This window comes from Plectropomus leopardus, chromosome 10 (genome assembly GCF_026936395.1).
Source record: "Plectropomus leopardus strain MGB_pleo_1.0 chromosome 10, ASM2693639v1, whole genome shotgun sequence".
In the NCBI taxonomy this organism is placed as follows: Eukaryota; Metazoa; Chordata; class Actinopteri; order Perciformes; family Serranidae; genus Plectropomus; species Plectropomus leopardus.
In genome coordinates this window covers 7,789,831-7,812,981 of record NC_142185.1, presented here as the reverse complement: position 1 = coordinate 7,812,981, position 23,151 = coordinate 7,789,831, and the positions used below count along the sequence as shown (strand labels likewise).

Sequence of the window (23,151 nt, the reverse complement as noted above, 5' to 3'; positions counted from 1 at the left end):
ATCAGACTCTGTGACAGTTCAGCAATGCTGACAACTGCTGCTGACAGTAGGCTTTCACATATAGTGCACTAGGTCACAACATCACGTTAAATTGCACAGTAGGCTGGATTTTACCAAAACAATGTAGATTACGTCGACATTCACAGTGAATGTGGAATCTATTTGTGGAATGTGCAGAGGATCGTTGTTACACTGAATATGATGATTCACATTAAATGAAAGCGGAGAGAAAATTCACTGTGTCCTCCCAAAAGAAAAAAAACAGACGTGTCTGCAGCTTACAGTGAAAATGCACGTCTGGTGATGTCAGGAGAAAGTGTAACAGATATTCTAAAGCTCATCTCTTAGCCTGGGCTCTTGGCACTCGCCACTGCCTCTCAGCGTTTTTGCTTGATTAAAAAGCGCCCAGGAGTTTGTAAGCGCGTGGTAGGTGCGAGCGCACACCCTGACAGCTTAACATACTGATTATTCAAGCCTCTTAGGCTAAGCCACGGCACTCGAGTGATGAACGTCAACTCCCCTCTCTGCCTCGCACAGTCTCCGTTTTTCCCTCTCTTTTATTCTTCATTTGAAAGAGTGGAAAGCCAGTGACAGCTTGCAGAAGGCAAACCTGTTGTCTGGGAAGCAGAGGGGATCAGTGACACAGTGATTCATACACTGGCGAGGCTTTATTTAGACATAATCCACCCAGCGTAGGGTCCTTGCTCGCAACTTCTTGTATTGAGCTGGCTAGCAGTAGCCAGTATTGTTCCACTGTGGACCACAGGGAAAGTCCCTCCGCTGGAGTTTAATGCATGAGTGGTTGCCTGGTTAACTTCCATGTCCTCCTGGAGGGGTCAACATATCACACATACACAATAGTGCTGTCTTGTCATCACAGCAAATTATACCACTTTCTTGGCATGGCTATTAAACACTGAAAAATAATCTGTCATCTAAAGGATGTCTTTCACCATTCCCATTCTGTTGTCACTGCACAACAACCACATGCTCTCTGTTGGCATTGTAGTTTCCACTTCACTGTCCTTTTCTATTTACTGCATTCACATGCAAAAGGTTATTCTAATTTATGTCTATTCAAACTGTTTGTGTTTCCATTAAAATGTCATTCTGGGTTAGAGCAATGTTTCCGTAATGTTTACAATGAATTGCCACAGGGATATTTAGTATCTGTTGTGTGTTACAGTGCAGTGTAAGCTGCCGCGGTCTGTATGTGGGCTGTGTGCACTCTCAGCTTGCTGGCGAGGCGGTGGCTACTACCGCCGAGCCACACCTGACCAACAGATTGGCCCCAGCTGGAGGCTGAGGCAGGAACAGACACAGCAGACGCTTACCTAGTGATTCAGCTCACACTGTGGACATGCACAATGGAAGAGTGCATCAGATGTCACATCAGCTGCCTCTCACATATCTTTGGTCAACTGATTTGGTGGTTTGATTGTAGACAAAACACTTCAGAAGGATGAAACTCGTCATATTCTACAAATATATTTTTGTATTGTGGCCAAAACCCATTAAAAGTCCAAAACCAGCAATGCAGTTATCCATCAATCAGGGATGTCAATTCCAGTTAATTTTGCTTTCGATAGGTTAACCCAGAGTCGGCCCTCCCTATACGCCCATTACACAAGCTGCATAGGGCCCCACAAGATGAGCAAGGGCCCCACCTCCCCCTCTGGTGAAAGCCTGTGTCAGTGTTTCCAGCTGACAGATGATAGTATGAAGCATCACTATCCTTCTGATCAAGTGAAGAGATAAAAACAACATGAGAGTGATTTGCTTGAACAGCAGTCAGGTAAGCTTGACTCCGGCCTCCCAACAGGTCAAAACCCTTTTTCCCATTGTTAGCTGTGTTAGCACCAGTAGCCGTGCTGAAACTGCTAACAGTGGTAAGAGAGCTAACACTGATAACACAGTTAACCATGTTGAAAGGGTTTACAGCTTAAAACTGAGCTGCCTACTCACTAGGGTGCCCATTTGTTACTACAGAGAAAGTACTCTATATTAACAGGCCAAAATCATATATGCCGCTTTTATACAGAGATTGCGCTATAGGGCCACAACAAAATCCCCCCCTTCATACCGCAGCTGCAATTTTATACAGAACCAAATGACAAAGGCATCATTCTGCTCTAGTCTCTGATTATATACTGCATCGCGGCATCTCGCTATCAAGAGAGGCATGGCGGGCTTGACATGTAATACAACAGCATTAACCTCAAGTGTGACATAAAATATATGTGTCAGCAGCCCTTTTTTAACAATAACAATGCCATAATATGTCAGTGACAATCATTTCCTGTCTCTCTTACATGGCAGCTGATCTCGCCCGCTGCTTGGAGGGTAAGGAGCTCCTGAATCTCACTGTTTTCACAGTTTGTGGCCATTTACGACCGTTGTTCTGCTTCTTTGCATTAGCAGCTAATTGCCAACAGCTGCTGTTAGTCGTAGTGCAAGCTATTGCATAACTTGCACTACTTTTATTTCAAATGTAATGTTAACAGCTTTTTTTCTTCATTGCAGCTTTATTTATTGTTTTTTATTTTGTTGTCTTTTATGTCATTGCCATTATGTATAGTGTTTTACCTACAAATTGCCCCTCAGGGACGAATCAAGTGTTTTTGAATTGAACTGAATTGAATTGCTCTTAAATCTCTTATGGTGTAGTCGCCAACACAGTCAAAACATCACAGCTCCCCATCCATGGTCATTTGTTTCTGGCTTTACATTTTACACAGGCCTTTCCCAGCTCAGATGTGACACCACTCTGTCCTCCCTTTCCACAATCGGACGTTATATCCAGATTGGCGAGGGGGCATAACGGCGTCATCTTCCCACCTTGAACAGGCAGTGTAAATGTGGCTTTAGTGTCTCATTTTTTAAATGCTTAAAAAAAAATCCCCAAACAGCTGCGCTTTTTTTGGCAAACACCATTCAAACAGAAATAAAGCAGTGTGTCTGTGGGGAACTATTTTCAGCCATGGATTTGTTTTGCTCGTCCCAGGTATTTAAGGCAGCAGGACAGTGAATGTGGGATTGACTCAAAATAAACTACATGTTCATGTTCGCAATTAAGTGATGCAATGATGTGGCACACTGATGTGTTTTTACACTCTGGACAAACATGGTGCTACTAACAAAGGAACAAAGCAATCGGGCTTTGACGACACAGATGAAACCTGTTGATCTATTCAGAGTTTGGTTTGCCACTGTGAAATCAGTCAAAGAAAAATACACAGTATCGACAGATGAAGCCTCTACTCTGTGAATTTATTAAGAAAGTACTCTCTTTGTCTTGATTTAATGTTATTTAATTTTGGACTGAATCAAATCAGATCATAGTTGCATTACAAAGTGCCTTACAGGCAATAAAACAATATGAAAGTATCGATAAGATGAGACATGACGACATCAACATCAATGCAACCAATTTCAGGGGAGTATTACAGGCAAAAGCTAAACAAAGCAGAAAAATATTTAAGCAATTTCAGCAGGAAAGCAATGGAAAGGATTCACCAGATTACCAAATTAGGTTATAGATTTCATTTTTCCTGTTTATAGGTTATTAGGCTGAGGATTCACCACATGGGCAACAAGTCAGTTAACCCTGCAGTGAACTCCTAAGCAGCTATATTTCTCCATGTTCAATCTCTCTCATCTGTCTCCTCTCTCTAATTTCATCCAGCTATCTCAAAGGAAGACTGGCGTAGCTGTGCTTTCTGTTTCCATGACACACTTTTCCTCAACACTGTCTCTATTTTTTTTATTTTTTTATTTTTATACTTCTCTGTGCAGCTCCTGAAGCATCCGCAGAAGAGGCTGCTAAGTCAGCGAGAACTCAGCCGAGTGTGCTTAAGCAGATGTAGAAAAGGAGGCGAGCGCTTCAGGAGCTTGAGAAAACATTTCCCTGGGTTGCTGCCGCCGGCGTGTGCTCAGCGTCTTAGGTAGTGACGAGGAGGGGGAGCAGCCGTAATGAAATGGGGCAGGTCTGAAAAAGGAGAGCTTAAAATCCCATTAGCCCGAGCCGCGCTTTTCCACCTCCCCATATGTACAACCTAATTCATTAATCACTAAAAATTTCAGAGACCCCCCGAGGGGACATATTTAAGAATTCCATCATGTACTATTAGGAGTAACATTTGGATTGCACCAAAATAATGCTGAAAGTGTGTATTAACTTGTGTTCAACTAACTGTCAGGAGAGCGTCACCTTACAGCTCGCCTTGTTGTGTGCTCCTTTCTCTCCGTCTTTCTTTTCTTTCCACATTAGGAAAGAGGAAATGCTCTTAACCCTCCCTTCTTCCTCTATTATTCATTTAATGGAATACTGAAACTGTGTCAGTGCAACTGCTCAGATATTGTAGCAGACCTGGTGTGGAACATTGGCTCTCCCTCTCTCCTGCCTTGTAGTCTCTGCTTTCTTGTTTGCACGACATTACCCCGTCCTCTTATCTCCCCTCTGTTGTGTATTATCACCTGATGACATTACAGACATGACATTTTGCGGGCCTATTTGAGACACGCCATCTGTTTCAGATCAAACAATGGCGACAATATTTCCAATAGCTAAAACTGAGCATTGTCCTCTCCCTGAAAGCTGGAATCAGGTGTTATGAATTTAATTAGCAGACACAAAACTTTGACAATAACGCACAAACATGTTACCTCTCTGTACTGAAACTGTAACGCCACTGGAGGGCACTGACTTTAAGAACATCCTCTTGATTTTTTTGACATTTTGCAGAGCTCGTCGGAGCTGAGCCACAATCTGTTTCCCTGCAGGCGAATCAAAAGTGGGAGCAGATTATTTAACCAGCATGGTGTGATCTCCACGCACCGAGATTTGATGGAATTTGATCCATCGGCTAATTCGCTTTTGTCGTTCTGCGAGAGGGAGAGCCGTATGACATCATGATTACCCCCCGCGATTTCACCACACACAAGCATATTGCTGTCGTCATGTGCAAACCTTGTAACTAGGACTGTTGGGGAAATTTCCGTGTGTTTACTTGAAGAGTTAAAGTGATCTCTGCTGGCTGAGGGGAACTCTTTAAAATATGCACGAGATCATTCACAAATGCATGCATTTTAAGCTACAAATACACTATATATGTCTCTTTACGTGTCAAAAATATGTGTGTGCGTGTGTGCAGAGTAGAAAACTAAAAGAAACGACATTCAGATGTAGGAGGTTCTTAATTTTCCCCCTCTTTGGGATTAAGTGGTTAAAGACTCTGGAACATCAAAGAGTTTCAGTGTCGTCTCCGTGTTAAGGAAAGGCTCTGTGATGAAGGTGTGGAGATGTCAAATGCTGCTTAGCGATGCCGGATATTAGGCTTCCCCTGAAACACACACACACACACACACACACACACACACACACATATATACATATAAGATACAAACACATATTTTCAGCATGTACATTAAGCCAATACATGGCATATGATTGGCTCTTTTAGCTAACTGATTCACTCGCAGTTGTTATGAAAATCACACAAACATTAACACACTGAAGTCTGCAGTATTTGTACATTTTCACATTAACCTTTCAATGTCTGTTCATTGGTGCAACGAGCAGCATGAAGGTTACGGGGATTTGGACAATTTTACCTTTGATGTGTAGCTCTATTCATTTGCATGTACATCAGAGCGCCAGCGCTGTTAAAAGGTCTTCTTAGCCGCTGACCTCATTAATGTGGTTAGATCAAACAGGCTTTTATCAACCTCTATCTACCATTTAGCAATGGGCTTTTATACTGTGGGGTCAGAACGCCACAGGGGGCTGCAAGGCTATTTTGCGGGCTGTGCCTTTATTTATGTTTCAGCAAGCGGGCTTTGAAATTTTGGGGTGAAATTAAGACAATGGAAAAATCTTTTTTTTTGAATAGATAAATAACACCACTGTGAGCTTATCCCAGATGTACAGTTAAACATTAGGGGTCGAGGGGGATCAATACAGCGTATTATCACAATATTTTTTTGAGTGGTAATATTGTATCCATTTTTTTCAAGTTATAAATATTACAAATACAAATAAAAGCTAATTATGGTCGAGAATAAATCAGCCAATTGCGTTTTCAATCCATTACTCACATTTTGCGACAATGAAAGTGACAGAAGTCAGAAAAATAGACATGCATAAAATCACAGTAATACTATAATGTGACTTAAGTGTTATTATAGTATCATATTTTTAGGCCTCTGGTGATTTGCCATTTTTTAGTTGGAGAAGCAAAACATTTCTCATTGTGTTGACAGTGGAGGGCTGCATTCACATTGTGATCCTGCAGGACCCAACACAAATCTTGCTGGAACGGGTAGTTTTATCTTTTCTGCAAGTGGAAGCGGGCGGTTAAAAACAAAAAAAACCCCAATGTGCATGTCCAAGACAGTAATTATCAGGAAAGGGGCTGAAAAATGAAGCCAATGCGCCGGCCAGGAGCAAAAACTGTCCTCTTCTTTACTGTCTTCTTCAATGTCGACTTCTCAGTCAGATCCACCCCTCACTACTCCACAGCCCCACCGCTTTCCCAAACATAGTCAATTTTGGCTCCAATAAGCCAAGATGGAAACGGCCAAAATGCCAAACCAATGGGTGACATCACGTTTACTAAGTCCATGATCTCTGCAGTCTATGATGAGGACGTACACAAGCATCACCATTCCTATTTGTGGTTTTACACCAAAATACTGCTGAAGCTGCCAACATGGCAAGAAATGGAGGATTTTAAATATTTCTTAAAAAGGAAAAAAAGAACAACTTTGTTTGTTAACCCTCAAGGCTACATGTGGCGTATTTTGATGAGAAACATCTATAATTAACTTTTGTTTGTTTACAAAAAAAAAAAAAAGATCTTCACATGTATGTCAAAGATTTGAGATAGTTTAGAAATAGTTGCAAAGTTTGTCCAGCAGAGAGCACCAACAAGCCCTGTGCAAAACAGGCCTGGTCACATATCTTTAAAAACCTGATTTAAGGGCTGCTAATCAATGCTTTGTTATTGTTTCATGCTAATTTAAAAATTCTGCCCATAATTTCATCACATCCTTTAACTTTCAAATACCTGCAGTGGCCCTTGAAATTTCACTATACTGGGGAGGCGATTTTTTAATGGATCAAAAAATACATCACAGCCTGAACACAAGGCTGTTTTTCATAGTTTATAAAAATGTTACATTTCAGAATTTTTTTTTTTTAAATGGACGCAATGATACTGTATGCATCTCATGATGAGGGATCACATTGGTTTGTTTAAAGAGATGACAAGCCCCAGAAGATAACTTACTATGTAGAAATGTGTGCATTAACATGTCAGTCATTCTGTAACTGTAAGTCAAGCAAGTCCATGAACATGCAATTATTGCTTTTAATAAGACTGTTTTACAAATAATGGCTCCTCTGTGTGCACCTGTTTATGTGTGTGAGATTCAGAGAGGAAGTGAACGGAGCAAGCAGCTGTCTTCAAGTGAAAAAATTCACCAGAGAAACAAGAAAGCTGAGTTAGTTCAACATCATTAAATCTGTAACTCACCACCTTGGGGAGCAATCAAGCTCCATTTGCAATATGTCTTGATAAAAAAAAAAAAAAGTGGGGGAAAAAAATCAGGTAATACAGCCCGTCAGAAAAATTGACTGGTCAACAGTTTGCCACTGGTAATTTATCAGATGTATTAAAGCTGGCACTTTTTATCTGCAGAAAAATTGTACTAGTAAGGGGAAAAACAGCTGTGCAATTTCCATGCACATAAGGAGCGGCATGTCTTATGATGCATGAAACTCATTTGGCTGACTGTGTACATAGAACTGGGATATGTTAGACAAGGCATATTATAGAATTCTACTTCTCTTCAATCAAAAGATATGAAACCGATATATGAATTCTCGGGCTGGCCTCTTTCCTTCTGGAGATGTATGCTGGATTAATAAGGCTCATATCCTCTAATGCAGCCATTACATTAATGTTACTCATCTGGCAATGAAGAATAAGCTAAACTATAATTAGAGTGATATAATGGGGAAATAACATTGATAATGTCTTTTTAAGGATTAACATTAATATGTGCCTTCATCTTTATAGAGGACAAGAAAAACTCTTGGGCCTTACATATTCACATTAAACAGTTGGATTAGCATTATCTATTTGTTCTTGGATCAAAAAGAAAACCTGTTCTTGGATTCATAAATTGATGCTAGTTGATTAATAACCACCACAAATGATAGAAATAGAACAAATTTAAGAACACATGTCAATAAGGAATCTGTCTACAAACGAAGCATCAGTTTGACTTGTGACTGCAAAAGAAAAATGCTCATAAAACTGATTTGCAGGTCGTGTTTGGCTGCAATCTTGGAATAAATTGTACGTATTGAACGAGTTGTTTGTCACAGCTGATAGCAACAAATGCCTCTGTGCAGCTTGCAGACAACAATAAGCTGTGGGTGACCCCCAACTGTTGGCGAGGGATACTGCACTCACAGCATTTAGCAGAGATGGGAAATATTAAGGTGTGATGATGAACTCAAAGCTAGCGTTTCTGGCTCTTCAAGTGCTTTGATTAGAAATATTATTCATTTATATTACTTATGTACTCTCAGACAAAACACTCATACAGTGTTGACATATTGAAAAACAAAGGCGTACTACAACAACATGTGGGTAATTGTCTTTGCGCTGACTGAGAAAAGTGATGAGAGGTGTCGGGAGAATACAAACAAAACAATATTCATCGTTTCTGAGAAATGTGCGATTTGTATTCAAGGCTCTGTGTCTCGATGTTCATTCACACAGATGTCACAAAGGATGAACTGATTTGAATAACCAGTGTGAAATGTAATTTATCACACAAAGCAACGTAACAGCCCAGAAAATCATCCTGACGGGCCTCAGTTTGCTCATATGTTTATCTCTGAATTTGTCCTTTTTTGTAGTTTGATTTGGGACTTTGTTTAGTGGACATTCAAGTCTCATTTGCACGTCCCTCTTGGTTAAGCATCAACAGTGTCGGTTTTACTTAAGTAATAATATCTAATAGTTGCAATTGAATCCTGAAAAAGGAGCTCAACACCCTGATTTAGCTTGAACATGCCCCCAAACACATTTAAAATAGATTTACTGCCCTGCAGTTGCATGCCTCCACGCACCGTCGAAGCTGCACTCACAGTTTCCATCCATGTCTGTGAAAACATGAATGCTTCACACATAAAGGATCTAAACACTCCATACAGTTACAAGGTGGACACCCACACAGTTAAAGCCTAAAAAACAATGCATGATATCACTGTGACCTTGACCTTTGACCTTAAACCACCAGATTCAAATCACTTCGTTCTCGAGTCCAAGTGGAAGTTTGTGCCAAAATTGAGGAAACTCCCTCAAGGCCATCTTCAGATATTCTGCTCACAAGAATGAGACAAACGCAAGGTCACAGTGACCTTGAACTTTAAACACTAAATTCTAATAGCCTCATCCCTGAGTCCAAATTAAGGTTTGTATTAAATTTAAAGAGGATTCCTCAAGGTGTTCTTGAGATAAAGCTTTTTACAAGAATGAGATGAATGTAAAGTCAGCATGACAGACTACATTTTTAAAAGAAGAGAAGAAAGAAGGTTTTTACAGTGTTGAGGGTTTGTGTGGTTTTCCTCATGCTGTTTACTGTAGCAATGTATGTGGGTTTTTTTTAAGTAAAAGGCAAGATAGCCAAAAACTATTTGGTGAATGAAGCATGGTGTAATGGAGAAAAGTTGCAAAATGTTGATTTCTCTGAAATGATTTCTTTGCATCTGTGAGTCGCAATGGCCAGGTTGTACTAACTCAGTCTATAAAGTCTTTCTCAGTTTATGGTTATTCACAGTGATCATCTACCACTTGTTTTGTCTGTTTGGGGTAAAAGGGCATTGAAATTTACTTTGTTGATGATGTCCAGTGATATTTTTATTCTTTGTGTCTGTGGACTAAATTGGATGGTGCACATTATCTGAGGGCAGTGCTGACTGAGAGAGGAGCTAAGAATCAGGATCAGCTGGCTGAGCACACTTTTCTCCATCTTCTTCTCCTGGCAGGTTAAGTATGGTGGGCAGACCAATAAAAAATGTTATGCCAGATAATTTCCTCCTTCCCTTGTAGTGTGTATCATAGTGCGCAAACCGTTTGCATCATTTACACCCTGCATTGGTGTACTGTAAACATGGTATGGCAATAAGATAGGATAAGATAAGATGATACTTTATAGTCTACTTTCACGGAAATTTATCTTGCATCCACAAGCTCTCAACAATCAATAGAATAGCATAAAAGACAATAAAAAAACATCTGGAGGGTTGCCCTCCAGCACTCCATACAATAAGCCACTAAATGCCCCTTTCAGAAAAACACTCACATCACAAACATCATACATCAATACTAGTTGTTGTCAAAATTATGCCAACAAAGCAAATTAGAATTTGTATGAAGTGTGCACTCTTTCTTAGTGACACACACATATAACACAACATGCAAAATGTAAGTGACGTGCACTACACACAGTGTGCACATGCACATGGTCTCGTATTATCGATACATGCATACAGCACAAACAAAGCCTGCACACACACACAGTTCACCAGCCAACAGTGGCTGTGATGAGCAGGCAGAAAGGAGAGCCTCTCCGAGCATAAATATGTCCACCGTCAAGATATACAACTGGCAATTCCATCTCCAGTTGAAGCCTCGCCGATTGCTTTTTGCCCCTTCCCCTGCAACTCATGCAGGCGTGTAATACACACAGACAAAAACATGGCCCTGCACCCGTGTATACACAGCACAGACACATAATGCAAACACAATGAGGGGGGGTCAAAGAAGGGATATCTGACAAAATGAAAATGACCTCTCAGTTTAATTGAAGATTATCCAAACACATCCATCAGTCATAAATTGATGCTAGTGCAGCACAGCAGCAACCTACAACCAAGGAAGCTATCCTCCCACGCAATGTGTCAGGACATTCACATCAAAACCAAGGTACCCTGGATAGACATTAATTATAAAATGCCTTAATTAAATGCTTTTTTCATTCATAAATGTGCCTCTGTAAATCTGATCTAATAGATTTTAATGTTGCCTAATATTTTTACAGTACAGCTTGTAACAGCTTTATCACCAACTGCACAGTTTTTCTACATTTAAACTTTATGTAACCAAGTAGCCCTGCTGAGATACTAAATCACCTTTCCACATAAGTGCACTGGATGGCATGATGGATGTATGAATCATGCAATACTCGATTAAATAAAAAGGTCAGATACACACTTTGCAAATACCTGTATGTAGGTACCTTTACACTGAGTATCATAAAAATACTTTTTGTGTGCTCTATCAACACATGAAACCACAGCAAGCTGTTAACTGTAGTAAACCATAGGCATGTAAGATACACATTAATCTACAATAACTAATGTTATTTGTAAAGGATTTAAAATATAGTTTCAAAATTACAGAATTTTAGAGTATTATATTCTAAAATTGACAATTCACTAGTGAAACACTGTTGTGTTGTTGTGTTTCTGTGTGTGTTGTGTTTCTATTTTTTCTGTGTGATGTGCTTTTTGTGTAGTTTTATGCTGCACTGTCTGAGTCTTCTTTGCATCAATTTATGTCAAGTGCTGTTATGCGTATTACTTGTCTTATGTGGATTTTGTTTTCTTTTTTCTCTTTTTTGCACAGCTTAAATAAATAAAATAAATTAATTAATTAAATTGCTACATGTAGAGCTGAAGTACAGGTGCATGGTTTAAAATGCCTACATGGTAATTACCTATTATATAGATATAGGGATGCATCAATGCCAAAACAGATGTTTGTTATCCAAACACGAGTATCGGCCGATATTTGCCTCTCAAAGACCTAATTACTAAAAAGCAGACTTGCACTCAGCCGGCAGACTGTTGTGATGAATCGGCATTTACTAAAATCTTGATTTTACACTATGCAAAGCTGCTTCTTCCTACACAATAACTATCTTTAAAAAAAAAAAAAAAAACAGCAGTTTTTCAGTCCTGGCCTACAACTGACTAGATCCTGCAGGTTTTCTTTTCTTTTTTCTTTTTTTTGTTTTTAATTTATCTCTACCAGGTTTATGCCTGGAGGGGATCATGCGTGCAAGCATGTGTGTGTGCGTGCATGCGTGCGTGTGTGTGTGTATGTGTATGTGTATGTGTATGTGTAAATTTCAGCTCTCCTCAGTCATACCATACCAGGAACATTTCAGAAGAAGAAGAGTGTTTTGCCTGCTTGATTTTATAGACTCTCTTGTTGAGTCTTTTTTTGTCTTTGATATTTGTGCCTCTGCCATTAGTATGTCCAGTCAGGTAAACTGAGGTAAACTCAGTGTGCTTTAAAGTAAAACATGAGAAAACATACATGAGAAAACATATATAAAAAAACTCCACATAAACAAAAGTGAACGTGAATAGACTACATAGCTGACTGAAATTGTTCTACAAAATTCAAGTGTTATAAGAGAATAACATGGATCAAAGACTTGTGGCTGTGTTTTTGATATTAAAAACACATTACCCTCATAATTACATTGTATCTACATTTCTCATTCAGTGGCCACAGAAAAACGTCGCCTGCAACACGCCATCATTCAAATAAGACGAGGTGTGTATTTTTATTTGTTTCTGGGACACTTCTGAAACGTGCGTCTGCGCGTCTGCTGAAATTAATAAAATCGTCCAAAGTGGTTGCCTGTCAGATATTTTCACTTTTGAGTGCACTTTTCTAATTTGCTTTATGATGATGCTTTATGAAAGCGGAACTGACTTCTTGATGTGATGGCAATTACAGATCAAAGTTTGAGAAACTTTAACTCTAATATACTGCATATTGCAACTTTACTATTGTGTGATAGTTGTAGAGTTTGCTTGATGCGGAAGTTTTTATATGTTATTCTCTCACAGTGTCAGTGTTCAGCAACTCTGACAAAAACACCTCAGAAGCAAAAATCCCTTAAACGCAGCAGTCAAGAAAGCTGATGCACACTCTCCAAAAAAACATAGCATGACTAATCCCTCCTCTCATATGACAAGGCCTAGTCATCTTACACACAATGAATGGTCTCCTTCTAAATGACTTCAAAGCAAAGCATTTGGCACAACACACACTTGAGTGATGGAAGTACATCTCTGTCAGTAGCACACAGGGTTAACTAAACAAGCAATTTCAGCGCGGCAGCATTTGCTAAAAAGCTTGATGGGGCCAGCTAAGCTCCTGTGATTGGCCTTTGTGTGTGAAAGTGACCACTTAAGTGCTGTGCAGCCCCTCCTGAGTGTGTTTGAAGGCATAAGCATTTCCTCTGACTTTTTGCCTGCTCGCACTGTCTGAGTGTGTATGTCCTTGAGGGTGTACTGCTGTGTGTGTACATGCTCACTGGTGCATTTGTGGTTGATTTGCTGTGTATGCATGTGTGCGAGAGAGTACATCTGTGTTTTTAAATGCCCCTGTTTCATTACGGCACCGCACAGTAAATTGTGTTTGTATCATTTCAAATAACATATTAATCCTCCACGTAAAACATTACTGCAGTAATGCAGCTTTGGAAAAAGATGCGCAAAACTTTTACCTGACCCAAATACTGTCCACAGTGCCAACTCTCAGCTTTACAGGTGTATCAGGGGCTTCACATCCATATTGAGTCAACAGTTTCAGACTGTAGCCCTTTTAATACTTAGGACATGCACAAGGACAATGGTCTTAAACATGCAGACAAGGTCTAGGAAGGTCTTCAGTTGTCACAAATATGATCTTGATCATAATCATACACACATATTCAGTGGTCTGCATAACCCAGATGTAAACCAAGCAGTTAGAAACTATTTTTGGTGCATCATCTCTTTGGACTAAATAGGCGCCATCTTGGGGTCTAACATCTAGTTGTTATTATATACATCTACAGTATAGACTTATAGAACTTTAAGTGTGCTTCATCTTGATAATCAGGTCATGACATGCAGTGTTGCACATTATGAGTGAGAAAGATACAAGCTGAATGTGTTATATGTTTGTCAACTGAAGAATTATTTCTTTAAACAGGATTTATAATGTCACACAAATAACTGGCCATTACCACTCATGATGTGACAAGGATAACCCTGGCTAATTACAATTTAGATCTCAATTCCTTGACTATGGCTATTGTTTTCATCAGTTATGATGCAAAGCAAGAGCTGATATCTAGGAAATTAGTCCAACAGGACAAGAAACATAAGTGGTCAGGTGATTGGACAGCCAACAGTCTACCTTATAGGGATGAAACCATCAAATACACTGACTGGATGGATGCTGCCACTAGGGCTGGTTATCAGTACTCGATACCTTAAAGATATTGACCAAAATAATCCATAACCAAATTGTATTAAAACTTATCAATTCAAAGATACCTACCTTCTATCCTTTTTGTACCCAGATCGAGAAAAAAACCTATTTGAATGGTTTTGCTTTCAGCCAATCACCTTAAGTCTTCTTTGATTAAATTTGACGTGTGATTTGCTTCACTACCACAACAGCTACATCCCATACAGTCCATGGTGTGATAAGGATGAACGCAGTGTATTTGACAGAGCTAGACTTAGCTGCTATCGTCTGCTTTTTAAATCTTCTGTGGTGGATCCAAACATATCACGTCGTTAAAATGTTGCAGCAGTATTGCTTATGGTCCCACCCTGCAGGCTGTCCTGGTTATACAGACACCATTTCAGCACTGTTATTACCTCCAAAGCCACCTTAAAGTCTGTCCTCTCATTCCAAAATCATACATTTTTAGACAGAAAAGGCGGCACGACGGCGTAAAATTCCCGCCTTGAAGAGGCAGCGTAAAAGGGGCTAGCCTTTGCTTAATGTGTGTGTTGTTCAGTTTTAGGTGTTTTTCCCATATCTGTTATTAATCCATGTGACAAAAAGCCTGTCTGGTTCTCTTACCTGTAGTTACAGTGAAACAGGCCTCATTAAGATCCAAGATGGTGTATGATTTCCTCCTCGCTCACAGACTTGAGCACCCGTTGCTCCCACTGGTGCCTGGGAGTGGAGTCCCACTGGTTGTCCATTATTATTTTATGAATCCGCTTGCTGAAACAAGACACAGCATAATAAACATGTGCATAGACTCAGAGTTATTTTATACATCTGGTATAAACTATAAATCAAATTCGCTGTGTGCACACAAAGTATTATTTTACATATCCATAGTCTGACATATGGTGCTTTGCTGCCTCTCCCCGAACACATCTTAAATGCTACATTAATCTGTTTGTGTGTGTGTGTGTGTGTGTGTGCGTGTGTGCGTGAGACAGAGAGAAATAGTAAGTGAAAGAGAGACATGCTCCCCATCAGTGAAGGGCGAGTCCTTCAGCAGACGGGGTCAGTGCTCTAATCTGAGGAGGTGACGATATTGTGAGGATATTTAATGAGAGGATAAAAGCAAAAGGGGGAGGGGTGAGTATTAGCCTTTTTAGATATCATTAAACATTAATACTGTCAGGGGGCTGGAGCACATTGGGGCCCTTTTCATTGACTTTCATGCTGCGTGCTAATAGAGTTTCACCTCTGGGGACCTGCACACCCCCACCCAGCCCACGGTGCAGCGCTGAAGCTAAGAGAAGATCAGATCGCCACCCCAGTCTGAGGATAAGCTTAGTCTGTGTGTGTGTGTGTGTGTGTGTGTGTGTGTGTGTGTGTGTGTGTGTGTGTGTGTGTGTGTGTAGATTATGTGAGGTCATGCACTCTCTCTTGCTCTCTGTCTGTCTTTTGCTCGTGATGTATGATATATTATAACTATTAAAAGGCCCTGATGAGCCTAGCATATATTAACACTTAATCCTGATTTCCAGCGTAATGACTTAAGTATTTAGGAAAATACTTTTCCAAGTTTTAGTTTTAGACTTTGGACTTGTAAGCAGTGTCTATCTCCTGCTCCTAGCGTTTTATTATTTATTGCTACATCATGAGCTAATTTGTCTGTGATTTTGTATGGATTGGCCAGTGTCTGTAAAATGACTTCTTAGTCATTATAGAAGCCTTTTTATGTTCTGTGAATAATGCAGCTCTGTAGGGATGCAGCAATTATTTTATTATCAATGAGTCTGTTGATTCCTTTCTAAGTTTATCGTTGCATCTTTAAAATGCCACAAAATAGTAAAAAAAAGTGCATCTCACAGTCTTGTCATTAAATTATTTGTTTTCCTCAACCAACATGTAAGAGCTTAAAAATATTCAGTTTTCCTAAACTCCACAATAAAGAAGCTGATTGTTGGCATTATTGCTGGAGAAATTACTTAATTCACTGATAATCAAATGAGGTGCCAATTATTTTCTCTGTCCACCACTGAATGGACTAAAATAATATAAAAAATAAACTAATACTAACTAAAATAAACTAATATTTTTTACTCTTTACAGGTTGCTCATTTGCCATTGCACTTTATTGATCCAAGTACTGATTAATATAACAGTATTTGAAGCATTTATCAACCCTTTAATCAAAGCTGAAATGGCTGCCTTTCATGAATGAATTTAAATGTGTATTCATTTCTTACACTGAACTGTATATTTCGTTTTGTTGAACAAAAGTTTTATGACTATGATTAAACTTGAAACCATTTTCAAAAATGAGAGATAAAATAAATAGAGATTCCCTTTTTATTAAATGTTTAAACAAAGGTGATCAATACCATAGATGAGTAAATCTAAGTGGTACAATAACTATCAATTTTGTTATGATATCTCACAACTGGTATCCTGCTGCAACCCTACTTGTATTTATTTTCTATTCTTTAGCTCTTCAGTGATGTTTTTAGTTGTACTTAAATGTCCTTTTATAATGTATTTCTTTTGCACTTTGCTGCTGAAATGTGCAATATAAATAAAGTTGTCTTTCTTTGCATCCTTTCGGCATTCTTGAATCACCTTTTCTAAATGGTGTTGTTCTTATGTTAACTTGTGTAGAAGCAGCCAGTCATTTAATCAGAGTTCCTTTTAACTACATTGTGAGTCCTACGAAGCACCGACAGAGGGCAGTGGTCCCCTTCTAAAGAGAAGAGGCTTAGCAGCGCACACAAACTCAAACACTGGGAGCATGTGTGTGTTTGTGTGTGTGTGTTTATTGTGGCTCTGGGTGTGGCTGGGAATGAATGAGACTCAGTGGGGTACGGGCAGATGGCGATGGAGGGAGCTGTTACTGTACATCCCTTAAGTCACACTGACAACAAAATTAATAAATGACTCTCATCCACAGGACTTCCTCTCCTCTTCGCCCCTGGAGTGCTGTCCATCAACAACTCAACTGCACAATGTAAGAAACATTAGCACAACCTGGACTGATTAATCATTCAGTAATTTTGCCTACACTCAAAATTCATGCATTTACTTCGCGCACCATGATAATGCAATAATAAATTTTAACAGCAGAGGAGTGCATGGTGTGCTTTCACATATTCATTATTGCCTTTAAAGCAGTATCTTCCTTTCTCCAACAGATACCCTGAATCCACTTCCACAGTTTATTTGATCCTTAATACGCTTCTGCTGGCCAGGCGCAGCAAAGTAAGTGCTTGTGTTGAATTTGATTCAGAGGATTCTGCTTTTTTTTTCTTTTTTTTCCTTTTTTGGAAATATACACAGCCTTGGCCACAGTACACCTGAATCACTTTATGCTCTAACCCTCTAAATGATCCAGCACATCATATAGAGGTTAAGCAAGCCTCAACCACAGATTCCCACAGGCAAATTATAAATCCCTTATTCACTAACAATTAAATTTCACTACATTTGTGAGCTAGTTGAGTGTTACATTCAGTTAAAAACAAGCCAAAAACCCTTTTACACCGAGGCGCAAGATTTTATCTCTTACATCAGTCTGTATCAGCCATGAAAAGTGCCTGTCATGCACCATGTTTTTATGTCTTGACCCTGTGATCTGTTTAGGTGCATCAGCCAGACGTCCAGTCTCCCCGTTCTGCTGGAAGGCTGCCAGCCACAGGTCACATGACCTGGAAGAAAAAACCTGGGAGACTTTTGGGATCCCTTTTCGGTCAGACAGACCTTTTTACTGTTATTGCTTACACTCTATAAGCAACATGATTGATGGGTTGCTCTGTTCTGATTGAAAGCCGGTGGTTCGAGAGTCTCGGTTGCCTCAAAATGTATCGATCCTGTGCAGAAACACAGGCTTTACTGAGAAAAGTAACCCATCTGCTGAAAATGTACCATCAATGCAGTTTTGATGGGATATACATCATGTTCAAGAATCAGCATTTGAAGAAAAAATGGTCAAAATATCACAAAGCCTGATGACTTGATGTCTTGTAATCTGCTGCAACTTCTCTTTTCATGTCTGATATTTTTCTGTGGGCTTCAGCATGGGCTGGTTATCAACCTGAAGGGAAGTCCAAAGGCTGATGAACTGATCTGTGTCTGTGTGAGACCACATTGCTCTGGTGCCCTGTATGCCCTGGAAACACAACGCCCAGCGCAAATCTGGTGAGTAACGCCACTCGTTTGATCTTTCATTGGTAAATTGATGGGATTTACTTGCTGCCATTACAGAGAGGTTTAAGCAAACAGGTGCCCCCGCTTTGACGTTAAAGACTGGGTAATGGTTGATGGAGCTGTGCCACTGGTGTTGACATGCAGACGATTTTGGATTTACGATGCCTTACAATCATTTTCTTGGTTGGAAGGCAAGGTGAACTTTCAATACAATATTTGCTTATAAAAAGAAGTAGTGTTTGCTTACAACTACACATCAAGTACACAAATGACAGCTCATCATTTTTAATATAGTGCTTTAACTTCCTCTTTTATGCCCATTCCAGTCAGTCTATAAAGTTTTCTGTGCTGTTTGATCAAATAACTCGACATATACTTCTGTCATTCCAAACTCCATCTCTTTGCTTTCTGCTAACCTCGGTAACACAGTGTTGTTCCACAGAGAGGTTAAACAAAATCTCCCATGAGCTGTAGGGTTTTAGGGTTCTTTGAAACGGTTTCAAAAAACTTTTCTGGCCATTACTTAACATCATATCTCAGAGCAGGGGAGACATTTGGTCAGAAACTGAATTGGTGACGCTAATCTTGGGTGCCCGCCTTGAAACTATGCTGCTTGTACAAATTTTCTGTGCTGCCAGGGGAAAAATGTATGTGAAGCATCCATGTTTACATAGACGTAGATTTAAATATAAAGTGCAACTTGACCAATTCATGGAGGCAGTAATTCTAGTTCTTTAACTTTTCATGTGGGAAAATCATGCTTATTACTCATTCCAAGAGTCTTTACGTGGCCATAGTCAGGGTCATCCTGGACAGGATTATCAAGAGTTTCAACAGATCTCTAAGGGAAGAAATTTATCCATTTAATTTATGAGTTTCAAAATGAGTACAGTTGTTAAAATATGTGTTAAAATGTGTTAAAATACCATTTGAGCAGATATTGTTAATGAAAATAATGAAGACCCCAGAACGAGTGGCTACTGTTAAATACAGAAGCTAATTTAATAATAATAAAAAAAGCTTTCACTATTTCAAACTTTCAAGGTCACAGGAACATTTTGAGCAGAAATCCACTGCACTTCCTTGTTGTTATTCCCTTGTTATTCCCTGTTATGCGTCATAAGTACTATTAACACTAAAGGTCGCTGTGCCACAGACGGGCCAAAAACACCCAGTGTTTCTGCTAGTAACGCTCTGCTGATAGTAGTAGTACTTACTGGATAAAACTGTAGTTGTATAAGAACTGCAAGGAGAAGAGGAGAGAGTGAGATAGACACAATGATACAGACATTTCATACAACAGAAGTATATACCACAGACCTGCTGATGATCATTTCACCCATACAAACGGTATTTTAAGCCCGAGCTCCTATGCCCATTCAAAGAAGGTAGAAGGTAGATTTATTAGTCAGTTATTTATTAGTTATTAGTAGTTTTTTTAAACAAAGTTTAAAAGATGAAATTACATTTGTCCTTGATCCTGCTAAAACCTTTTCAGCTCACTCCAACACCAAAATATTCCAACCTCAGAAGGTTGAATTGATTGATTGATGATGATTGAATGCCAGTGGGGACATGCAAAATACTTCATGGACCTTAATTTTCATTACTTTAGGACATTTCGTTGTGACGTCTATAAACAGATTTGTTAAGTAAAAGTCCACTTTTCCATTTGAAAGTGTAAAGTGTGAAGAGACCCCTGGTCTGTGTAACAGCTTCTAAAATCTTACCAGGGTTCAGTGTTGTCCACCAAAGACTGTACTGTCGAGTTTTAAAAAAAGTACATCGATCAAGCCCTACTGGACACAAAGCTGTGAAGTCAAACCAAAGATGCGCATTTGTGCAGTTTCTTTCAAATCTTGCAGTCTGTTTTTTGTGCTGCCAGATAACGTCACTCAAATATCTTAAAAAATATGTATAAAAAATATATAAAATAGATTCACAGTGCTTAACTCCAGCAAGTTCACTGCTACCTTCGTTGGCAGTATGAAATGTGTGTATTACATCAACACATGACAAGCAAAAGTAATGTAAAGAAAACAGTAGGGCTGTCAAACGAAAAAAGTCGTGATTAATCACGTTTTCAATTTGATTATTTTGCATTAAAAAGGGTTATAAGGTCCATATTGACAGGGTAAAGCAATTCTTACTAAGATTGTCTTGATTAAGAATTAAATGACAGCAAAAAAGTGCATGGGACTAGCGTAAAGTGGGCGTGTCTGTAAAGGGTAGATTTACTGGTACCAATAGAACACATTTCCACTGTGAGATCTTGAGGTCAGAGATCAACGTACCCCTGTAAAATGACGATGCCATTTTTCCATCCCCAAAGTTTAGCCTAATTTTTTACCATGCTCTCTGACAAGCTAGCATGACATAGATTCCTCAGGTCCTTCAGTTTCATATGATACCAGGATCATCACTTTAGCTTTAAAACTCAGCCTGGTACAGCCTCTTAAAGACAGAAAAGTTGGCCGACAGTTGATGTGATTTTAAAAAAATTAACGCATTATGTACATACCTTAATCACATCACAATGAACCTGTTAACGCTGACAGTCCTAATAAATAATGGAATTAATTTCCACACTACTTCTTGTTCATCTTGTTTTCTCAGTTTATGTAAGTTTATGTCCATTTTATGACTGATGACAAAGACCTCCTCGATATATGTCCACATCATATTTCCGAACTTCCAGGGTTGATTAGAAAGCCTGAGTTCTCAATAAAACAAACAACCAGCAGTAGTACGGATTGATACTGTACCATGAGCTGTCTAAGATACACCTTTATATTTGTGCAAAAGAAGGCAGCATGGAGCCCTTGGGACAGCACAGCCTTGTCGGCTGTAATGACATATTCAGCCTTGATATGTGGACTTTCAAAGAGGCTGCCTCTGAACTGCAACAAAGTTTATTTTTATCATCTCTAAGGGACTTTTCCATGTGACTCAAATGTTAAGTCAATTGAGAAATCAAAGAGCCATCGACAATAACAACAGAGACCTGCTCAGTTACTGCTCTGCACAAATCTGAACCAAAGTCTCACTTAGAAACCATTTTATTGTGCTGTTTTGTTGCCGGGTCAGACATAGAAAGCCTTTCTTACACCTTTGACACATTTATTAAAGGAGGGGAGTTAAGAATATAGTTGGAATGATGCCTGCAAGGGAATGAATTAAGGTACAAATAACCTCACAGAAGAGTCGCCCACTACAGTCAGGTTGGTCGCGTATTTCTATCAGTATTAGCTCATATTGCATTGCTCCCCATGACTTCCCACATCACAGTGGAGTCCATATGTGTAGCTGTGACTGATACCGCCTCGCTTTAAGTTCATACAAGCTTTCTGTTCACCATCATTGCTTCTTATGAGAGCAAAAACATCAAGACTGTGCGGGGGAAGAAAGGAAATAAAAATGCATGTTTCCTTTCAAGTTTCCCTGCGTGGATATGCTGGTCTGCCTGTCTACCTCTTTGTATTTAAATCCTTTGAGCATGTTTGTATGCGCCTGCGCATACACATGTATGTGTGTTCTGACTTTAAAATAGTTGCAGCAAAGCTTTATAGATTGATCCTCAGAAAAAATATCTAAGCTGGCTCTCTGTATAGAGCACTGCTTTGGACTGATAAGAACTATGTCAGCATGTATTGGCTTTTTTTCATAACCCTATAGGGGAAGAACATTGTGCCTCTGCTACCTCTGACCATACTATACAGTCTGCAGCATGCACCATACAGAAAGATTAACAAGGTACAAACACGTTGGAGATTTGATATACTTGCACATATGGTTCAGACAAATTTCTTTTGAAAACTTCCACTGAGGGAACTCTACAAGCCAAATTAAAGAGATGGCAGCACCGCAACACATTATAAGTTTTTGAATGCCTAAATAAAACCTGACACATAATTCATTAGGTTCGATTAGTGTATTCATCAATTCTACATTACATTTTAATAGTTTTTAATGAAGGAAGTTATTTTGCTTTTTCAAACTTAATCAGGTAGGCTGATATGATTTGTTTTTATGGATCCAAGTAAAATTTGGTTTTACCCTAATTACTCAGGCACAGCCGCTGATAGTTAATTATGACTGATTTTATGAGCGTGTTGCTTGTTGCTCTTTCAATTTCCAGACAAGTGAGGATAATAGAAAGACTAAGCACAGTAGCATCTCTGTTAGGGCTGACGGCTCATTGACTTAATTCTGAACAAGATTATATCAGATTAATAATAGGATTAGTATAAACCAATGCCACTAAGTGCAGTACATCAAACTGAAACAACGAGGCAAGATGCTGAGTTGTATAAAAACGACAGCACTGGACCACATTTATTCATGCTTCACTGGGCATATATGCTCTTTCTCAGCAATTTTTGGCCTTCACTTAGATACAGCTGCTCATACTGTGAAGGGATTGTACAGACTTTTTGAGGTGGGGTTGTACGAAGTACTCCTCAGAGGTGGAAATCACCAGAGGCCCCACAATACAATATTACCACAATACTTGGGTCATAATACAATACTATAACAATTTTTAAATGTTTTTCAATTTGCTGAGTACTGTGATAATATATACTGCAATTTATTACCCTTTTTAAACTGCAAATTAAGTAAAAACATT

At 39.2% G+C, this 23,151-nt stretch overlaps 1 protein-coding gene and 1 long non-coding RNA gene across 6 annotated transcripts in view; one reads left to right on the top strand and one right to left on the bottom strand.

The window, feature by feature from the left end:
- The window catches only part of pcbp3 (poly(rC) binding protein 3), an 85,975-nt gene that overhangs the window by 14,127 nt on the left and 48,697 nt on the right, over positions 1–23,151 (top strand). For all 5 annotated transcript variants that reach the window (XM_042494112.2, XM_042494110.2, XM_042494108.2 and 2 more), the window contains exons 2-5: positions 17,272–17,328; positions 17,513–17,579; positions 17,961–18,066; positions 18,394–18,515. The gene's annotated coding sequence lies outside the window, so the exon portion shown is untranslated. The remainder of the gene's footprint in view (positions 1–17,271; positions 17,329–17,512; positions 17,580–17,960; positions 18,067–18,393; positions 18,516–23,151) is intronic.
- Positions 3,277–23,151, bottom strand: part of LOC148188476 (uncharacterized) — a 38,868-nt gene continuing 18,993 nt past the window's right edge. Inside the window, exons 2-3 of the long non-coding RNA XR_015777609.1 lie at positions 14,961–15,107; positions 3,277–5,342 (exon numbers count right to left, since the gene is read on the bottom strand). This is a non-coding gene — a long non-coding RNA (uncharacterized LOC148188476). The remainder of the gene's footprint in view (positions 5,343–14,960; positions 15,108–23,151) is intronic.